Here is a 21121-nt window from a genome sequence, read left to right as displayed (position 1 = left end):
TCTTTTCCTACCTGGTTGGCCTTGAAAACCGTGGTTTTCTAGAAGTTGTGTCATGAGGATGAGACAAAAGGTTCGGTTTGTGCACCCCAACCTTTATAGAGGTGATGAGGAGAGCAATCAGCCTTGGAAACACTGCGGTGCTCTTTAGTGGCTGTGCTTAGTCTTGACCTCCCAAGTGGATGGCTACTCCATGTCCCTGCTCCCATAAGGACCCCAGAGGAGCCCTCTGAATGCTTTAGGGTCCTTGTAGGTGACTCGGGCGCTGTGGCCCTGGATGCGCATCCCCCATCTCTGTGCCTCAGGGAACCTGGGACCTGGTTAGTAGGAACACTGGCAGCTAGCAGGCTGTTGGGGCTGGAGATGAGGCTGGGCAGGGCTTGCAGTCATTGGGAGAAAGCAGGAGGATGGTAGGCACAAATCTTGTGCCATCAGAGAACTCCTGGATGATGTGCACCTTGCAGACATGTAGTGAGCACACTTAGAGGATGCTAGAGAGCGTGGTGGTGAGAGCTGGGTTAGCCCAGCTGTCAGCTCCACCATCACATGCACTTTCCTGTGATGCCTTGCACTGCAGAGAAGGGCAGAAATACTTCTGTGATGATAAAATTCTGCATATTTAACTTTAAAAAAAGTGCAGAAGGGGCCTGGATGTTGCAGCCAAAGGCCTGGAGACCTGCTTCAGAAATTCCTTCGTTTATGCCGTGCTCATGATCTGCAGACACATCTCTGTGCTTCTCTTTCCTTGCCGCAGGGATGGAGGCATGTTGGAGGGGAGAGCACTGGCTTGTCTCATACCAGCCAGGGCCTGGTTCTCTTCTGTGGAAGCCTCTCATCACACAAAACGAGCCCTGTTCCCTGCCACATGGGTGCAAAGCTCAGCCGGTGCCTCAGACCTCAAGCTGAGTCCTTGGCTTTCTTGCAAGATGAGGTGAGGTCTCCGTTCCTCATCCAGCAGCTCTGCGCAGCATCCCTGGAGGGTCCCTGCTCAGTCATCCCTACAGAGGTGGATCCAGAGGTGTCTCTGGGAAGGTGTTTTATCCCAGAGATCTTCTGATTCATCCCTTCTCCCTGGGAGCAAGGAGAAGTGCTTGGCACTCAGTCTCGGGGCAGTACCACAGCACACTAATGCCATGCAGTGAGTGTTAAGCATCACGTGAAGCAGGGGCCTGAGGATAGGATGAACTTCATCATCACATCCTAAGGAACAGGGGTACCACAGGGTAGAGTTAGATGGCCTTAGTTTTGTCTAAGCTCTAAGTTTGTTGTGTGTCTGCAGAGGACTCTAGCCAGGCAGCTGGACAGTGACAAGGAAGGGCTCTAATGGCAACGGGTGACCTGACCCACACGCAGGCAGAAACCAGGCTCAGGTCTGATTTATTTTTTCCTTTAGCTGATGCGATACGATATATGCACCTTGGCAGCTATATTCCTCCACAGCATGGCTAGCTGTACACGTTCACTCTTTCGCATTTTTAAAGAGTGATGAACACTTAAAGATGGTGAACAATAGGTTTGGATTCTGCAAGGTATTTCCTTTGGGACACCAACAGTTTCAAGGCTGCTGAAGCCCTGGCTACGAGCAGGCAACTCTATCTCTTTATCTGCAGTAGTCTTCTGTATCTCCAATCTGCCTGTGTCTCCACTTACTGGGGGGAGGTTGTGGTTGTCAACATATGCAATTTACTCTCACCCTGCCCAGCTGTGGATTTCCCCACTGAGATCAGTCTTGGTAGAGCACACCAAGGGATTTGGTTGTAGTTGACTTGAAATGAGTATTGCGTTGGCCTTCAGAAATCTCTCTTTCCCCCCTTCCTTTGTGCAGGTCCTTTCTCTCTCAGAGTCAGTTTTCTGGCCAGCTGCAGTCTAGTGTTTACTCAGCTGGGATGCATAACTTTCCATTCTGTCTCTCTGCCGCACTATGTGCTGTCCATACACGAGCCAGCAGCGATGTCCTCCCTGCTCCATCCATATCAGCTCCTGAGCTGAGTTATCTGCTGGCAGACTGGCACTGAAGTCAGGGGGAATGCAGACATCCGTGCAGATGTTTTCGCATACGATGGAGGAACTGAGCTGTCATTGTCCCAGGAGAGCCTCATGGGGTTTGGTCAGCTTTCCAAGCTGATGACGTGGAGCCTGAGCACCAAGTGCAGCAAGGGCCTGAAGTAGGAGGAACCTCATCATCACATCGTAAGGGTCAGGGAGACCAAATTAGACAGCCTTCATGTCACCTAAGTCTGCTGTTTCTCAGGTGTTCTTATTTGCAAAGAGTAGAAGACAGTGGATTTTTGCATGACATCTGTGTCACGTTTTGTTCAATAGCAAAGGAGAAAAGGAAGGTATCTGGAATATTTTTCAAGCTCAGGAAAACCTGTTTCTTCTTCCAGCCTTTTTGTTTTTATTGCATCCCTTGTTCTGGTGGGCACATCCCCTTCTCCTCTTTCCTTGCTGGGACCACAGGATTTCTCTTGGTTCCTGGGGCTCCAGAGGTGAATCCTTGGCTGGTTCCAAATGGGGGAGACATGTTCACATCAGGAGATCCCTTCTGCTCTGACTTTGATATCCCACTGCAGCAGGCTGAGAGATCCCAACTTTTCAGGGAGAAAAAGTGTACTTTAAGCTTTCTGAGGTTTTGAGGGTCTCCTTGTGTCCTGTCAGGCGCATGGTATGGGGGACCCTCTGTTTCATGGAAGAGGGAGAGAAGGTTTTTATGGTACAAAGCATACACAGGCATGTATTTCAAGGTGCTTTCTGTAAGTCAAACCCCCTGGTTCTCCAAGTTTTTTATTTTCCATGGATTTGCAGCAGTAATATGGCAGTGTTGTGAGAAGGTGCTCCTGAAAGAGAGGAAGATTGAATTAAGTGGCAATTGGTGTTGAAGCCTTGCAGCCAACGTGGGAATGAGTCCAGTGACTGGAAGGAAAAATATTATTAATAATTATAAGAAGAAGATGAAGATGGCCAAAATCAGAAACATGTTCTGGAATCCTCCGAAAATAGTACTAAAGACATGCCAAACCTAACAAGTCAAGTAAAGCTCTTAGGGCAGGGTAGTATGCTAAAGGAAATTAAAATGGTGAGAGGAGTTTCAGATGGGACCTTGCTGAGGGTGACACTGTGGCCTCGTGACTTCAGGTATTTTCTGAACTCAGGACCAGCAGAAGGTAACTGTGGCCTCCAAGAGTATTTAATGATGTTTGGAGTCCTCCAGCATGGCCTGCTTGCAGCATCAGTTCCTGCCAATAAAATAAGCAATAGTGAAGAATGCCGCTGAGATTTGCACCATCAGCTCCAAAGTGGAGATAGGGACAAGGATTTTCATGGTAGCTGGAGAAAAACCAGTGCCTGGACTCTATTGACACTCTGAACAGCTGCTTAAATATTGATACCTCCTGATCAAAAAAGAACAGGCAGTCAGAAGCTAACAGGAGAGCTGGGAAGAGTTTTTTTTTCACATCCCGCAGCAGCTGGCTGGCTGGGTGAAGACAAGCACCCAGTATCAGATGTTTGTCCTGAGATGGCAGCCCCCAGTCCTGTATGCAGGTGATGACAGATGGGATGACAAAGCCTTCACTTCTGTGGCATGATGGCTCACCTCTGTCCTGCTTTTGCTAGCTTGGGATGGGCTGGGGTGATCTGGCTGCCTTTTTTGGCTGTAGAAAGTATCAAGACTCCTGGGACAGGCATTAAATACAGATGCATCACTAATGTCTGCTTTAAAAATTGAAATAGACCGTATTGATTAATGCCGGTGCCCCAGGTGGTTGTGATGCTGAATTCTCCGGCTCCCAGTTTGCTTCCTTCTGACGCATTTCGAGTTTCTCAGCTGTGCTCTTTGTAATCTCTTGCTCTGGGAGGGAAGGCAGCGCCCTGACCACACACAGGCTTGGGGCTGCCCTGGTGAGCCCCCAGGAGCATCCCAGGCAGTGAGCAACCTGCACTGCTGAGCCCACCAACCACCCCAAGCACCCGGGGTCAGCGACAGTCAGCTGTCCAAACAGATGGACACGTGTGCTGGGACTGGTGGAGGAAGACCCAACAGAACCAGAGAGAGCGCGGTGGCTCTGAACCTGCCCCTCTCCTTTGATCTTCACCCTTACCTTCCTCTGCTGCTCCACTTCACCCCTGGTTTGTTTTCTTCCTCTTCTTTCCCTAGGTCGTTCTGATCTCTGTTCAAGCGCCGATTTCCACCTCAGACATACAGCCTTGGGCTTTCAAAGGCATCTGTGAACATGTGTTTCTTCCAGAATTAACTCGGATTTCACCAGGAGGGTGTCCTGTTCCCCACCTGAATGCTTCAGTCCATCCCCAGGGGACCGAAAGAGGAGGCAAAGGCAGCAGGCAAGCACAACTTTTCTTGTATTTTGCATGTTTTCAGCTATATTTTCTCACCTATGTTTTACTCTTCCCTACAGGAGTCATGTCTTACTGCAAGGATCCCCTCCTTTGCTGGGGTACTTCCATTTCCCATCTTAAAAGCAGCTCCCTCAAAAAATAAAATGGGAGCTAGCCACTCTTTCTTGCTTTAGTCAGACATGCTGGAACAGGGCACATGCTACACATTCAGTCATCCCATCCAATACATTTGTTTCTAGTTTAGATCTATTCAAAATAAGACCCAGTGCGGACATCTGTCTTATTATCCAACAGTAGGTTAAAAAAAATAAACCCCGCTGGCTCTGTGGGAGGGATGTAGATAAATGGCAGCTGGATACAAGAAGTGGACTTCCAGAAGCTTTCATCCATGAACAAGGTAATGGGACTCAGTGGGGAGAAAGGCCATCCCATGCCCTTGCATCTGCCAAAACAGCGGAGGAGTTGGACACCACCTTCTCCGCAAAGTAGCTGCCTCCCAGATTTGCACCATAGATGTGCTCAGACGTACTCTGAGAGCCAGAGGTCAACTGCTTTATTAATGAAAAAGAGATTTTGCCATAATCCAAGGGGACTGAGCCTCGGGAAGGTTTCTTAGGCAGGGCCTGGAGGATACCAATGCACCTTAACTGTCCTGAACAGTCTCATCAGGGACAGCCTGTGCAGCCCCTGTCATTGGGCTCATGGGCTCCATTTACCTTCAGGGCAGGGCGCCTATTCCATGGTAAATGCACTTTGTCTCTTCCCTCGCCCTATTTCCTGGATGGGCTCTTGGAGACATATCTCCAGCCCTGTCTGCTCCATCTTCTGCTGGTCCTGGCTGGACCCCTGGCTGGGTCCTGGTGTGGTCCATCCCTCTGCCTTGTCTGGGGCTGTTGGTGGAGCCTGTTGCCAGCACCCTGCTCTGCACCACTGCATGCAGATGCTGTGGGAGAGCATGCTGGTGGTGTGGGATCCCCCTGCAACAGGGTCCTCCTGATCCTCCTTTGTTCCTGCTTGTCCCCCTGCATGGAGCAGCCCCCTCCTTGCAGCTTGCTGGCAGTCTGCAGTGGTAGACAGGAGGTGCTTTAACAGATTCTGCTTGATAAAAATGTGGCTTAATTCCAATGTTGATGGCTCTAATGTAATTTTAAAAACAGAAAATATGACATTTTCAAAACCCCACATTGGAAGACATTGACATAATGTCTTTCCTTTTTTTTCTTTCTTTTTTTTTTCTTTCTTTTCTCCTACATGCAATCGGCATAAAACTGACGTATTCCTAAAATCTCCTGAATTTTGACAAAATGGCCACGTCTGTTTGGAAGGCTGATTACCTTCCTTGAGACAACCAAGACCAATGACTTCCCTGAAGCTTCTCTAGGCATTGGCTGGAAAGAGCGATTTAGTATGGAATATGTAATGAATAGTCAAACTGGTTCCTCTTCGTTTCCTTGGTTGATCACGTGAGTTCAGCTTTATATCAGGAATCACTCAGCCTTCGTTACAGGTTTTGTGTGTGCTCTGCTCCCCTGTAAGGCGGTGAGGGAGGCTGCAGGAGGGCAAGGTGCATGCATGGGATGGGGATGGAGGGACGAGAGGACAGCTTAGCTCGGGGATATAATCCGTGTTTTCATGCACTGATGAAGCTGAGTGGTTTCTTACTCTCCTCTGTTTTTCTCTTCTTTCATCCGACATTTATGTCTGCTACATATGTTCCCCTTTACACCATGCCAGAACTATGACAGAAGGAAAGGGCAGGGAAGGGGTGGGGGAAGGGAAAAAAAATGTCAGTAAAGTTTCTGTTCTGGAGAGAAAACAGGACTCTATCAAAATATTAGCAGAGCACCAGCTGGTGCCGATTAGCATAGCTCGCTCTGGGTGAGAGTTTTCCATTTACCTTGTGCTGTTTTTCTTTCTCTGGGGTGCACATGGCCTTTCCCGAAGTGTGAAGATTCTGGCCACCAGGATTAATCTGCTCTACTCATCCGGCTTGGGCACTGTTTCTGAAGCTCTGCAATGTGCATTCAAAAATGCAATGTCCATTCAAAAGCCTGATTGCTCTGGGGGACCGTATCGCATCCATACAGGCTGGTTCAAGCATGTTGGATCACGAGAGATGAAGGGGCATGAGAACTAAAAATGTGTTGTGCAGGCGCTCATTAACTAAAGAGCGTGGCTGGAGAGTCCGTGTCCCGATAGCCAGCTTGCAAAGGCAGCAGTGCTAGGCTGGGGCTGGCTCCCGGAGCGCTTGAGGGGTCTGGACAAATATGCTCTGCACCTTTGCAAGAGATGCCGCTGCGTCCTGGACTCCAGCCCAGTGCCGGGCTTTTGCGGAGGTGAGGAAAATATTGCTCATTCATAAATGCATGTTTTTAGGGGTATTATTCCTGAATATAAAGTAGAACCAGCTTTTAGAAGCAGAGGATAAAGATTTGGCTGGGAACCTCTGAGCTGGAGGACCAATAACTCGGGAATTGCTCTGAAGTGTTTGATCTGTCTCAGGCCAGCAAATGCTGAGCCAGCGCCTGCTGTTAAGTGGAAGTTATTTTCTGCATCCACCAGAGTCCTATAAAACCATTTCCTCTGGGACCCACAGGGACAGCTAGGGCCGCCCCCCCCAGTATCAATATGTGAGTGCTAAGGGAAGGAGGACGTGCTGTGTGACAGATTTAGGGGTAGCCTTGGGGGTCTATCGCCTCTCTCCAAGCAGCTTTGCCAGAGTGTTGAAGTTGCCTCCTATTCATCTGGAGAAGATTGGCGTGGTGTTTTAACAGGCAGAGCTGGTGCTCATGAAGCCTGGGTCCTACACCCACCTCTGCTGCAGGCTCCTTGTGTCAGCACAAGGAGATGATGTAGTGCTGCAAGGGGGAGAAAGGGCTGTTTTCCCGGGCTGCGGGGGTAGGGGGGTAAAGCTGGTCCCTGCATGCATGGGGGATGTCTTAAATAAGCGGAGGCAGGACCACCTTTGTGTTCGTATGATGCCTGGCATGGAGGACCCTGAGTCCCAGATCTCCAGCTGAAGCCTTGCTGATGAACGACCTGCACCAAGCCAGGCTTGGGGGCTCTTTCAGGACAAGTATTTCTCTGGGGACATCCTCCATGCAAACCTCTTCCAGGGGCCTCCCATGGCTTTCTGTTCCAGGTCTTCCAATGAAATGCTGTCATCTCTGTAGCTGCACCGCCCTTTGTTTTAATCAGCTCATTTTCTGTGTGTGATCAGGGGAACCGACCTCGCACAGATAGTGCAGACCGAGCGTCCTCCGAGGATTTCTGTAGATGCCTTGCATTTCCAGAGTTGAGCTCCCTGTGCATCCCCCCTCCTTGTGACATCCCTCCCTCCTCCTCTCACTTGCTTCTTGGAAATCTTCGTCACCTTTTTGAAGCGTAACAGTATTTTCTCAGCATCCTCTGGTTCCTCTGAGGATCCCAAGCCTACACTGAAGCATACTCAATCCTGAAAGGTGCAAGCATAAGGGTTCTGCTCAGAAAGTCCCACCATCTTCCAGATGATAACCCTGGAGGCCAGCAGGTGGACGTTCATGGTGTACATTTTCTTCAAGAGGCGGGTGCTTTGGCAGTAAGGAGGTGAAGGAGTGATGGGAAAGGTGACAGCCCCACCTGCCAAATGATGCCTTTCAGCTCTTGCCTTTGCCTGAGCCAATTATTTTGTTTGCCCTGGAAGTCCATTTGCAAAGCCTGAAGGAAAGAAAAACAACCTTCTCCCCCTCTCTGCCCCACCACCTGAGTGCTAAAGCAGACCCCGTGAGGTGAAGCACGGGGAGGCGTAAGTGGAAGAAGAGCTGGCAGGAGATCTTGTTCTCCGGTTGTGCCTGGGGGCTTTTCCCGTCGGAGCCCCTGGAAGGCCAGCAGGGAAATGATTCCAATTCCAGGCTTTCCAGCTTCCACGCTCATTTAACCCAAACCATTTCCTACTCTCTGAGAGGGAAGCAGGGATGAGGTTTGCAGATTCGAAGTGGGGGGAGGAACTGAAAATGATATCAGCAGTTTTACAGCCATTTCTTTTCTTGGCAGGACATGAGGGAAAACGTCTCCCCGCCTCTAGGACAGAAGGTGGAGGAATGCAAATGCTGAAACATTTTTCAGTTTGCCCTTATTATCTTTCCTCCCCCAGCAGTTTTATTAGGGTTCATAAATTCACCCTCAGAGCACGTATTCCCCCATGCCTTTTAACCCTCTGTGGCCTCAGAGGTCACTCATCCTGAAAGACTGCTGGCTGTCCAAGAAAAGCCACCTTTCCCCATCAATGCTGACTCTGAAAGGCAAGCAACCACATGGTGTCATCTCCATCTAGAGAGAACAGAAATCAGTGGGAAAAAGCATGTCTGAGGCAAATGTTTAAATCGAGCCATATTTTCCTGGTTGCTTATGTCTCATCTCCTGGTGTGCTCTTCTGCAAACACCTTGCTCAAGCTATGCCCACTAAGCAGAGGCAGCTGGTAGGGAGCCCAGAGGACGCAGTGCATGGCTGTAGTCACCAAACCATTCCCACTGGAGAGTGCTGTTCCATTCGCTGGTGGCAGGGATCCTGCCTTTCAGGTTCAGATCCTCCCTGCGAGGAGGCTAGCTGCCCTTCCTCTGCTTCTAGGCATCAAAACAAGACCCTCGCAACAAAGGCTTGGGCTCCCCTTTCCCCCCTCACCTGAACCTGCTGGCTGCAGCACATCCTTTGCTTTAAAACCTCTGCGTGACATGTCAGATCCTCTTCTCAGAAGTGCCACTAGCTCCCAGTGCAACCTTCCGTGGCTAACTTAGCTGGAGCCAGTTTTCAATGAAAAGAAAGGAAAAAAATAAAAATAAAAGGAGCAATAGCTGCCTTGCTGCTGCCTTTGCTCTGATGTATCCATTTACATCTGCAGCACTAGGAGAGAGGGATATCTCTGTGCTTTTCCAGTACTGTGTGCAAGGAGAGCTTGTGGCACAAGTGTAATATAAATAAAAAACCTAATAATGCAGTGAAATGGGCAGGTGAAGATATGACGGAGGAATATGATATTGTCTCAGAAGCGTTTCAGCGCAGTAGCTTCGGCGCTGTGCTCCCCCAGCACGGCAGGAGAGCAGCGGAAAATTCCTCCATCCCAGCACGGCACCACTGCCTGACTCCCTCTTACAATGAGAAGCCAGAGGTAATAGTAACCCTTTTGGCAAGAACAATTTCTTCACAGCAAGCCAAAATATATCCAGTAATACAGAAGGGTCCCATAAAGCGCAGCGTGGTAGGGACCTGTTAAACCAATAACCTCTGCTGGGCTGGTGTGCGGGTTTGCCTAGCAGCCCACAGCTCTTTTGGAGAGGTATTTAATGAGGTATTTTGTAGCTAGTGTTTGCTAAACGATCATCTTCTGGTGTCAAGGTCTCCATTTTCCACGCAAGCTTTGCTAAAACTGCAACAATTTTATTATTTTTTTTTGTGCTGACATAATATTTTTGTTGTAGTTCCCAATCCAGAGTTGAGTGTGTTTTCCCGTGCAGGGGGACCATCAGCTTCTCCGTGGAGATGGGGGCCCATGGCATCCCTCGGCACCTGCTGAGCCGTTCACAGCACGGGGTCACCAACCCTGCTGTCCCTCCAGATATCCTTAGTGGTCCTCGAGAGGATAGCTCAGGTGCGTACCGGCCCTAAACTGCCTGTTTCTGCAAAGGGAACCTTCCCCTCCCTCTTGGTCAGAGTCTGTCTCAGCCTAGAAATGGGGTGATTTGAATCCGATTCTTGCAATTATAACCCTTTACCTGGCAATCGATTTGGATAGAGGGGTTCCCCGCCCCCCCCCCCCCCCCCCGGCCCAAGAAGACAGCAGGCAATAGGAATCGATGGATTTGGTTTTGGGTTGGTTTTTTGGTTTTTGTTTTTTGGTTTTTGGTTTTTTTTATGAATTGATGAATTTGATGGTTTGTAGAGCATGAAAAACACACCTGGAAAAAACCTGCTCCCAGTTAGGCTGGTTCAGAGGGGCAGAATTAGTTTATACGTGGAGAAAGCAGAAGCATTCGGAGCATTATTTGCTCGCTGTTTGCTGCAAGGGAGGAGAAAGTCAGAAAAGCGCAGTGGTAAGCTATGTTGCGTTGGAACAAAATATTTACATTTTTTTCCACATTTCCCATAAGGCATTAGCACTTTTCCAAATGTGACATAGGAGAAGCAAATGCTCAGTGGTCTGTGGATCTAATGTTTGCTTAAGTACCATGACATATGTGCATATGTGTGTACACACACACACACATGAGATATTTTAGTTCTACTATTTAAATTAAGGGTGGGATACCCTTCAGCACTGCATTTCTCAGCATATGTGTTCTTATACTCACTTATTCTTTGTTTCTGCCAATGCCTAAATTGGGAATACTAAACAGCCACAAATATGCAGCTAGTGGAGACGCAGGAATTCATTTGGAGGGAGCGAATTTTGATCTCAACTTGATATGTTTACAAGGGAAAAAGTCGCTACAGCTGCAGGAGGGGAGATTTCTGTGGTGGTATCTGTCTGTAATGTGTATCACGGACTTGTTTTCGCAAGTGCCTCGAGGCAAAACTGAAGCTTTTGTAACAGAAAACAGCAAGTAGTTTCAGTGCCACGTCAGGGATATATGTGTATGTATATGTACACATATGCATATATAGGAAACACCTGTTTGCACATTGTTGACGCTGTTTTTAGTTTTTTACACCACTGTGGCTACCATGAAATGCCCAGGAGAAGGTAGGAGGTGGGTACTTGGGAGGAGGCAGCATCCCCAAGGTGCAGTCCCTTGCCCTGCAGGCGAAAGGGAGCCCCTCCAGGGATGGGGAGGTGGCTGAGGGGGGCTTTGACCTGCTGAGCACTCGCTGTGCAGCCCCTCGGCATGTGCGAAGCCTGCCTGTCGTCACCCCGGCCAGTGCCACAATGAGCAACGAGGTGACGGTGGCTTGGAGTGGGGTGGGAGCAGCAAGGGAGGGCTGGAGAATAACAGGCAACCGGGTGGGTGCTGGGGAGCAGAGGAAAGGGAAATTTGACACAAACTCAAGTGTTTTACCTCCTAAATCATCTCAGTGCTCTGCAGCCAAAATCCTGCTCTGGCTTGGTCTTTCTGGAAAGCTGTGCCATCTTTCTTCAGTATCCTGATTGATGACTTTTTGAACCTGGTTATTGGTCACCCCAGGAGATGTTGGGGCTTCCTCCAGCCATAGGTTCCTCAGGAGAATATTGGGGTCAGATTTTCCCACCCACATGCCCCCATCTCAAATAAGGGTTGGGCTTGCGTGGGAGGATCGCTCTCATGCTTCAGCATAACTCCCAAGCAACTCGCTGTTGCTTTCCAGTTTACCTCCATGCAATTGGAAAATGGTTAACCAGGCTTCAGGATAGCTCAGCTACCCTCTGCCAGATCAGCGTGCTCTGGAGATGCAGAACTCACTGCATTTCTGAGCTGGAACCTGCCTGCAAGCTTGCAGGCTGCCTGGGCCACTTCAAGCGTGCAAGGATGCCCAGATGTGCAAGCATGGGGCATCCCCAGGGCTGGGAAGCAGTGTGGGGGGGCATGAGAGGGGGTGGCAGCTGAGCTGTGCCAGGTTCTCTGCTGGCAGAACGGGGTTGGATTAAAGAGCTGAGACAGAGTTGATGGAGCTAGGTTTTGGGGAAGTAGGAAGCATGGTCACGGAGGAACTACAGGCAGAACTGGAACTGTTTTGCCTGCTCGAAACCTGCACCAGCACCATCTGTACTAGCAGGCACCTGGGTCACTTGTGCAGCCATCACAGCTGGGCTCGGCATGGCTAGTATTCAAGAAGATCTGCATGAAAAAAGATAGCCCACCTGAGTTTTTATATTTATTCCTGTTGACTTAGAGCACTGAAGTCTTTAGCACTCACCTCTTTAGTCTCAAGTCAGCTGGAAAATATAAGGATGACACAGGAGGCCTTGAATTTGCTGTTTCGTAGGAAAACGCACATAAATTCACCCCAACATCTTTTTCACTGGCCAAAAAAAGTGAAAAGTCCATGGGAAAGAAGTTTTTCCTGGAACAAACTGAATGGGAATATTTGCTGTTAAAATGCAGCGATCTGTTTGGAAGTTAAAGGGGCAAAGATGCCTGTGTGAAAAATTTCCTTTTCTGTGATGTTTGCACACCCGCAGCAAACAAAGTCTCTATTCTGATTCCCACAGTAAAGCCGGAGCAACTCAACCACCAAGACTGCACTTGCCAGCATTTTGCCTACGCCTCGGCAGCTTGCTAGTGTGGGTTACGCTGCCGTTGCCTGTCCCTGTCCATGCAATGTGCCTGAGTGTTTCCTCACCCCAGGCTCCCTCGGCAGGGAGCACGTGGAATGCAGAAACTGGGCAAATACCTGATGCGATTTGTTTCAGTCTCAAACATCAATTCCCTACCCTACACACACACACACACCCATCCCCGTAGGTCTTTAAACACGCCAGTTTTTTCCTTTATCATTTTTGGCTATAAAAGCATCAAACCACGCAATCCTCTCAGCGCTGTTGCCAGCCTGAAGTTGTTGAGTGGGTCTCTCAAGGCAAGCTGAGCTGTGCTGCAAGAGCTTTCTTACATTACCCACCACAACAATAAAACACTGGCAGGGAAGCAGAAAGAAGATATTCACGACTTTTGAACTGGACGTTGACTCTCCAGCTGTAATATTACTTCCTTTGCTCCAGCAATGAGTCCCATTGATAGTATAATTTCATTTCCCTTCTATGGTATCGCATGAAAAAGATTTATTCTTTATATTTTATTGGAGAGAGGGTGGGTTTCGAGGTGTTAGTCAGTCTAAGATGCTATGGGGTGATGCAGCCTATTGACCGTGCAGTGAATTATAACAGAGATACTGCTCTGGGCATGACTCAGCTGCCTTTGAAAGGGAATCCCTTCTCTTGTGGGGATGCCTGGAGGTCAGGCACCCCGCCGGTAGCGAGTGATTCATATGTCGCCGTACTTACATTGCCATATATAGCACATTCCCCTGCCTTTAATGCTATGATGTTCGACCCTCAGTACAGGGAAGAGAAAAGTCCATGGTGATCAAATGTCCCTGAAGCAGGTGAGATTTATTTGGAGTGGCTAAGGAGTGCTGTCTTCTGCACCTCCAGCTGCCCCCATGGCTGGAGATGGCAACTTGCTGTCAGTCCTGCATCCCACTTTGGCCCAAAGCAATGTGCTGTAAGAGACAAAGTCCCACCCCCCGCAAGACCCATCCCCACACAGCCCTTAGGGCTGAGTCCACAGCAGGTGCCTCCAGCCCCCCTCCTGCTCAGCCATGCCCACCCAGCAGCTCCCTTCTCGCCCATCACTCTTCCCCCTGCGCATCCTCCCAGCCCTGCCACCCACCTCTTCCAACCGCTGTTCCGCCACCTCTCCCTGATTTTCAGCCCAGCTTTAGGTGGATTTCCCCGCCAGCCCCGCAAAGGGAAGCCAGGGAAAGCCTGTGGGCTTGGAGGGGGGCACGGCAGCATGCTCTGCCCCCAGCCCCGTGTGCCTCCCCCCACTTCCCCAGGCAGCCGTTGCGAAAGATCAAAGTGGACGGCAAAAATAGCAAAAGGGGAAGAGCTTGTGGGTTTGACATCTGGAGGCCAGAAGCAGCTCCTGCTTTTGAGTAGGCAAGAGGTGAAGGAGGAAGGGTAAAAGTGGGTTTACGGTCTCTTATTTTTTACTGGGATTAAAAAGTTTTTATAAAGTTCTATGGTCTGCTGTTACTTGAGACAGTGGTGTCTGTCTACAGCCTCTGCAAGGCCCCGCTTTCAGAAGTAGGGATGCTAACTGCACTTATAAATAAAGAGGTGGGTATCTTCTGACAGGCAAAATACCGATTTATCTGTGATGCATCATCTGACAGTCTTATTTTTATTCCAAAGGGTGTTAAGAGGCACCTGGGAAATGTCTGTGCTGCTTGGCTGAATAAAACAGGTGCTGTTTCCTTTTGGGACTGGAGGTTTTCAACGATAAGGGCTCGGAAACCATCCCAGACCCAAGGGGATGCCCAAATCAGAGGCCAGTTTTACAAAGCCTTTCACTTCTAGGATGTCTGTCTCCGACCCTTTTGTGAAATCCAACCTCTGGACAACACTGCCAATACGTGTGATTGAGAATCATGGCACCAAATTAGGGTAAGACTTAAAAAATGAGTTTATTTAACTGTGTGGCAGTGTCAAAATGCATCGTAATATTCAACTCAGTCTATAAAGGAAGCTGAGTGGGCAAAGTATTTTATAGAAATCTGTGTGAGTGGCATGAGAACAACTGGAGGCAATATAGCATGACGTTTTGTGGTGAAATCACTTACCACAGAAAAGTGCAATTTACAGGGGATGATTTGTGTCCAGTGTGATGAATAATTTTGGCCATGGAGAAAAAAAGTTGGGGTGGTTGGGCGGAGCAGGAAGGTAAGAATGGCAAAGGACATTTTTGTTTGTTTTTCTTCTAACAGGAGAAATCCATGAAGCAAATGGAAAACTTCATTTTTAATGGGACAAAATGTGTCATCTGATTGCAAGCAGGTTTTGCAAGCAGGTTAGTTTCTTTTTCTTTTTTCTTTTTCCTTTTTTTTTTTTTTTTTTTTTTTTTGTTTTCCCCTGTGTCTTCTTAGCTGTTCAGTCTGTTGAAGAGCTGGAGCTGTTGGGAAGTATTTGGTGGCCCATGGCATGCAGAGCTGTTGGTCTCTGGTCTTTTCTAAATTTTACCACCATGATGGCTTGCCCTTGATTGCCTGGATGTAGGGTCAGTGACCATCTCCTACTCCTTGATCTAGTAAATAGCTTTTTTCCTCTTCCAGTCACTGAACCGGAAATCATCTCTCATTTGCACTGGCTTGATGTGTGTTTCTGGTGGTTTTCCCCACCTCGAAGCAGGATTGCTGCTCCCAGCCACAGCACACGGTAACAGACACATGGCCCGCGATGATGCAAAACCCTACCAGGTTGCATGTCTAAGTGCTTGCATCGTGCCACTTTCATTAGCACATCTCCTTGTGGTCTTGTGAATTCCACTTGCTCATCACCCCTTGTGTATACCAGGAAATCATAGAAGTGGGCAAGGCTTACCAGAAGAAGAAAGGAAGGAAAAAAAAAAGAATGTGCAAGTGTTGGAGGCTGAATTGGGCAGGAACGAGCAAAGGAAGAAATGCAAAGGGTTTGTTTTTTTTTTATTTTTTTCCCAGTGGTGAAGGCAGACAGGATGATAGCTGCCTTCATGTGAAACTGGAGCTACATCCAGGAATGGTATTTATATGCACGGATGTAGCTTTCAATCAGGATGATGTAAACACTGCTGCAGAATTTTTTGACTAGGCTGTTTGGGAAACGTGATGGATTAAATATGACAAACAAGATTCCTGGACGTTTATTTATCCGCCTTTTCATTTGTGCCAGTTTCATGTTAGGCAAAGCTCTGGCTACCAGACCAATACTAAGCCTCGGGGGCAGGCAAGGCTAGGGGGGGAGTCACAAAGAGAGTGTTTTCCAAGCCCCATCTAATTTAAAGCATCTTTTGCTGAGTGGTGCAGCGAAGAGGATGTGGCTAACACAAATAAAAAAATCATAAAGGGATCAAAGTGTGTGTGCAAATTCATTCCTTGTGGCAGGAGTTCTGCCAGTTTGCTTGCTCGCTTGCTTTCCTAAAAAAAATGTCTCCCCCCCGCCCCAGCCCCCCATGATGGAGTGAGCAAATCACATGTCAGAATCTCTTCTGGATTTCATAAGGGTTTCAGCATTGATGGATGGCCAGGACGACACCAGAGCCTGTACGTTGTGCCTGAGATCTGAGCCGCTTCCCCTCGGTCCCATGGTTGCACATGAAACAGCCGCATGAGCGCGATCTATTTATAAGCGGTTCAAAGACACCACAAATGTGGGTGGATGCTGGCTTGGAGCTCCAGGCCACCAGGAAGCTCTCTAGCACTTGCAGGAACCTGATGTTACCCCAGAGCCCGAGTGCTTCCTGGTGGGGTGAAAGATGAGGAAAGCTAGTCTTAATAAGGAGGAAAAAAAATATAATAAAATTCAAACCTTTGGAGCTAGGGTGATTCATATCAGAAGGCATCAGCGGAAGCAAGTTGGGAGATGGAGGATTCTTACTAAGGTACCTAGGTCAAATTGTGTTAAAAGAACTGAGTGGGCAGAACTAACACTGTGTGGTAAATCTGATGGGCAGAACTAACGCTGTGTGGTAAATCTGATGGCAGAGGTGTCGCTGGTGCTGGAAGACAAACTGGAGATTTATATCAGACAGGAGAAAATCTGCAGGGTTTAGGTTAGAGAACTCTACTGCAACTTGCTGTGCAAGCATCGGAGCCAGAGCTAACCCTGATGATGATGATGGATTTCACAGGGTGGTTGCCCACCCACCAGAGCACCTCCATGGGCTATCATGGGGGCAATGCCGAGCGCTGGACGCTCCATCCAGCCTTGTGCTTCAAGTTCTGCTTCACAGTGCATCCTGCTCAGATGACGCCCCAGACTGCATAGAGGTGAGAAGAGCTTTACCACAGGAAGGGACGTGGGACTCCGAAGAGCCCCACTGCAGGTGCCACCCCCATCTGTGGGCTTGCACTGGCTGTCCTGTTGTCTCCTGACCTCACAATGCCATTACATGCAAGGAGGAGAAGACATTTGCCCACAAGACAGCCACTGTAGCCATTGAGTCACTGGCTACTGCCTAGTCCCAAGCCAGTTCTCCCAGTTCAACAAACTCATACGGCTGTGGAAACCACACGACACAGCAAGGCCATGGTTGTGTTTCCTACGGGAGCGCTGGCCTGCTAGAATAACATCCGCAGAGAACAAAGGCTAAAAGCCTGGGCAAATCTAACGCCGGAAGAAGAGTCAGTTTAAAACCGAAGGAAACATGCCTCCAAAAATCCTGTGGCATTGCTAATGAAAAATAAACATCCATTTTGCATCTGCAGAGAAAGGAAAAGAAAATGAAGTCAAAGCGCAAGGTCTTGTTCTTATATTCTAGGAATTTTCTCCATTGAAGATTGTCAAATACTGCATGCCAACACTTGGGAGAATGACAACAGGGTCTTTAAGTGCAATGAATCAAAGCACAAGAGTAAATTTTTATGGAACCCAAACTGCTATTCTTAGAAATTATCCAGAATCGAAAAATAAACAGTTCAGCAGGAAAAGAAATGTTCAAACTCGCAGGGGAGATTAACTCTCATCTGAGTGGAAACAAAACCTCAAATGAGCCACATCGTCATTCCCACACTTAGTTAATTGCAGTATTGTTCAAGGGCAGAACCAAGTGGTTGGAAGACTGCAGAATTGGATGTAGTAGATGGTATCTTAAGAGGAAAAAAAAAGGCATAAATAATAGTTTTTCCCTCATGGCTAGTTCCAGAGATGTTGCTTTACCAAGGTCTAGGATGGGAGTGTAAATGGATGCACGGGGGTGCCTCTGGCAAACGAAGACACCAGAGTAAGTGCAGAAAAATGATGAGCACAACCCGAGATCAGGAACCAAACTGTATATTTGGAGATGACGAAGAGAGCAGTTTACAATGTCTTAGGTCAGGAGCGCTTCTGAGAGCAGACAAACTCCCTGGCTGAACCGGCAGAGGCACGGAGGGATCTAGCTGTTGATGCGTAACCGATCCAGGCTGCAGGTGAGGTACCCAGACACAGGGAAGCCCTCAGCAGCCCAGCTATGGTTTTGGTGGGTTCTTCAACACAGGCCATCTGAAAATGAAGATTTGACATTTTCTCCCCTAAAACTGGTAAATCACAAGATAAGTTTTAATGCCAGAGCTGCCGAGTGAAAACACACTACCTGTATCTAGCCAAAATAGTTGCTTTTAATGAAGAGCAGATGCCTGTGCGCTTCCACTGCATGAGAAAACATAAAGCAGATTGCCCTCAGCCTTGTAGGGTTTTGGTTCTCAGTTTCCAGCCCTGGTGTTGACGCACGTGGGGCTGAGCATGTTGGAGAGGGGTAGCTGGCTGTCTTAGCTGTGGTGGGATTTGCATTGTACATAGACCATCCTTGGCTTGCTCTTTTCTACCGGAATGAAAACATCTTGGGATGGTCCCACCACCAAAGGGTGGCCGGGGGGGACTGTGTGGATGAGAGGCCTTGTAATGATCTCTGCCATATATGTTTTGGGGGGAGAAAAAGAATATCCATAGGCTGAAGGGTGAAAATGCTCATTAGCAAGTATCACCATGCATTTGCCTCTCTGGAGCTGCTTCAGAATGTGAACGGTCACAGAACAGACTTGCAGTGAAAAATCTTTGTTTCACACAAGATATCCCCAGAGAAAAAAGCAAAAGTCAAACAAATTTGTATTCTTTAAAAATCAAACCAAACAAAGCTTCTTGGATGACTCCATAAACAACAGCATGAAAAAAAAAAAAAAAAAAAGCCTGGAAAAACAATTCACACAAATTAAGCACTAAGGGGCCTCTGTTATTTGCAGGTATATTCCCAGTGATTTCTTTTTAGATCACACAAACACCAACAAAGTCATTAAAAGTCAGTTCTTTCCTTTTATTAGCAATAGCCAGGCTTGATGATTCAAACCACATTCAGTTTTCAGAAGGGAGATTTTGATCAAAGCATTTTTAAAATCAGATGAAAGAAGTATTATAAAAAATGTTCATGCAATATGAGCCAGGAAGTGGAAATGGCTGTCCAGGAGAAGAGCTGGGAATATAGCAGGGAAAAAAAAAAAAAAAAAAAAAAAAAAGTATCAAAAGCCCCCAAGCTGGTACTACAAATAAGCACATAAACACAGTTACAAGTCAAAGGGTTTACAGAGGCTGTGTTTCTTAATTCCTAGAATGAAGAATCCAATTATCACTTTAAAATATGGTTGACTCAGTCAGGTTGTGTGAACCTTCAGTGGGAGGGCAGTATTATTATTACTTTGAATCTTTTCAGGCAGGTGACAGCATCCCAGGTATGACAAGAATGGCCAAGTGTGACACAACCAGGTTCTTCCAGACAGGACCTTTCCTTCTCAGATGTGCTCTTACCACTTCTCTAACATGGGTGGTAATTTGTTGGGAAAGCGTTTTTGATGTGAAGGGCTGGTAGAGGTGAGGATATGGTGGAGGTGTGCAAAGTTGGAGGAGAGAGAGTGAAAAGGAGGTGATGGGTAAGGAGAGCAGAGATGTATGGAGACGACCCCAAGGAGGTGCATGCTTTCCTGGTGAGGGACCCTGGAGAAGATCCCAGCAGGCTGGTGGGAACATTCATCCTTGTCTGGTGGGTGGCTGTTCTGAAGAGTGCTTTCCTTCAGCATCCAAGGAATGCAATTAAACACAGAAACCTTCACCCTTGCTTATTTTAATGGCCTTTCACCCTTGTTTTGGCAGCGGGGAAGATGCTGAGTGTATCGTATATTCCAGCTCTAAATGTGTCTTGAGTTCCCTCCACCAAACTGCTACAGGGTTTCTATGGGCTCCAGTGTGGACTTATCTGCTCTAGCTTTAAGTGCACTCAGCAGCCGGAAGAAGTCTAGCCATGGAGCTCCACAATGCCTAATTTACTCTGTCAAGAAAGCTTCAGAGACTGCCAAGAACTCGAGAAAACGAGACTGCACTGAGCTCTGGGAGCTGGCATCCCTGAGCTGCCTTGTTTGTGGAGACTCTAGGGACCTGTGCTCGGGTCTATCTGTTGCACCGGCATTTTGAGGGGTGGTGAAACCACAGTATATGGACAGTCATTTCCTGATGGGACATTGGTGTGGGTATCCTTGGTACCAGCCCCCACCAGCCTTTAAGGAGGTTTGGGAGAGCTCCTGATGGTGGAACAGAATTGCCCAGGAGAATACTGCAAAGGTAGGAAGAAAAAGCGTGATATTTTGTTCAGAAATATCTCATCTTGTCCCATTAAGAGTTGCTGCAGCTATGGCTTCCACCACAAAAAATGGCTATGCTTGGCCATGTTAAAGTCTTCACCAAAGCTATATGATTTGCATCACCACATCCATGCATTTAAAGCCACCTGTCATGGAGAAAAGGCTCATATAAGTGATGACGGGCTAGTCCCTGGGACAGCCATTTCCCACTGTAAATGCAGGACAGTGCAAGGCTCAACCACCATGGTGGTTCCCGTGTCCAAGGTCAACTTCTGCACAAATTTCTGCGTTTCTGGACAAATGTGGTGGTGCTTTCCACAGTGCTTCTGGGGCTCTGTGCCATGGTCATGACTACGAAAAACCAACCTTGATTTAGATCTCATGTTAATCACATTCTCTGTGTTACCTTTTTAAATATTTACTGCAGCCTAATTAAAATGAAAATATATTCAGTATACATATGGATGAAAGAATGCTCTTTGGTTTTTAAGTCAATGCTTTATCCTGTGACTTTGTAGTTACCAGCACTTTGAAATATAGGAATGATCTGAATGGGAGGTTTTGACTTGTCCAGAAGTTGTTTAATTTAAAATCAAAGGGGTTTTTTTCTTCTTTTTTTTTTTTTGGTTTTAATGTAGGTGATTTTAATCAATGACACAATAATACTCAATATAAAACTACAACCTGGCTTAAAGCTGAAAACCAATCTGTAAGCATTCAGTTTTTGTTACTGAAATGAAAAAAGTGTGGTATTTTATTATTTTTTTTAATGCAAATGAAAATCTTAGGGAGTGTGTTTGTGGTATGTGCATATTTCTAGTTCATTGAAAAAGTTTTTTCATAGCCCTCAAACCCCTGTTTTAATGCCTTTCCAAAAAGAAAACATTTTCCAGTGAGGTGCAGATTTCAGTGAGTTTAAGGCAAACCAGTCCCTCTCCTCAATTTGCTAAGCATCGTCCAGAC

At 47.6% G+C, this 21121-nt stretch overlaps 3 long non-coding RNA genes across 5 annotated transcripts; 1 reads left to right on the top strand and 2 right to left on the bottom strand.

Annotated features, from left to right (window-relative positions):
• Window positions 1-1924: 1924 nt before the first annotated feature.
• LOC129785067 (uncharacterized) lies at window positions 1925-6379 on the bottom strand. The gene is made up of 3 exons (XR_008748584.1): window positions 6251-6379; window positions 4098-6089; window positions 1925-2834 (listed from the first exon to the last, which is right to left on the bottom strand). It is a non-coding gene; the product is annotated as an uncharacterized LOC129785067 (long non-coding RNA).
• LOC114013192 (uncharacterized) lies at window positions 5683-20847 on the top strand. 3 transcript variants are annotated; one of them, XR_008748582.1, is made up of 5 exons: window positions 5683-5816; window positions 6298-9977; window positions 14379-14465; window positions 14786-14868; window positions 19674-20847. It is a non-coding gene; the product is annotated as an uncharacterized LOC114013192 (long non-coding RNA). The 3 variants fall into 3 exon arrangements; XR_003556103.2 differs by lacking the exon at window positions 5683-5816 and having other exon boundaries at window positions 6568-6689; window positions 7574-9977; XR_008748583.1 differs by lacking the exons at window positions 5683-5816; window positions 6298-9977 and adding an exon at window positions 13884-14138 and having other exon boundaries at window positions 19674-20840.
• On the bottom strand, window positions 10220-13819 carry LOC114013193 (uncharacterized). Its single transcript, XR_003556104.2, has 3 exons — window positions 13690-13819; window positions 12218-12374; window positions 10220-12138 (listed from the first exon to the last, which is right to left on the bottom strand). It is a non-coding gene; the product is annotated as an uncharacterized LOC114013193 (long non-coding RNA).
• Window positions 20848-21121: the final 274 nt, after the last annotated feature.

This window comes from Falco peregrinus, chromosome 8, assembly GCF_023634155.1.
Source record: "Falco peregrinus isolate bFalPer1 chromosome 8, bFalPer1.pri, whole genome shotgun sequence".
NCBI classification, from domain to species: Eukaryota; Metazoa; Chordata; class Aves; order Falconiformes; family Falconidae; genus Falco; species Falco peregrinus.
The sequence above is the reverse complement of the archived record's forward strand: the minus strand, read 5'-3'. Positions and strand labels throughout refer to the sequence as shown.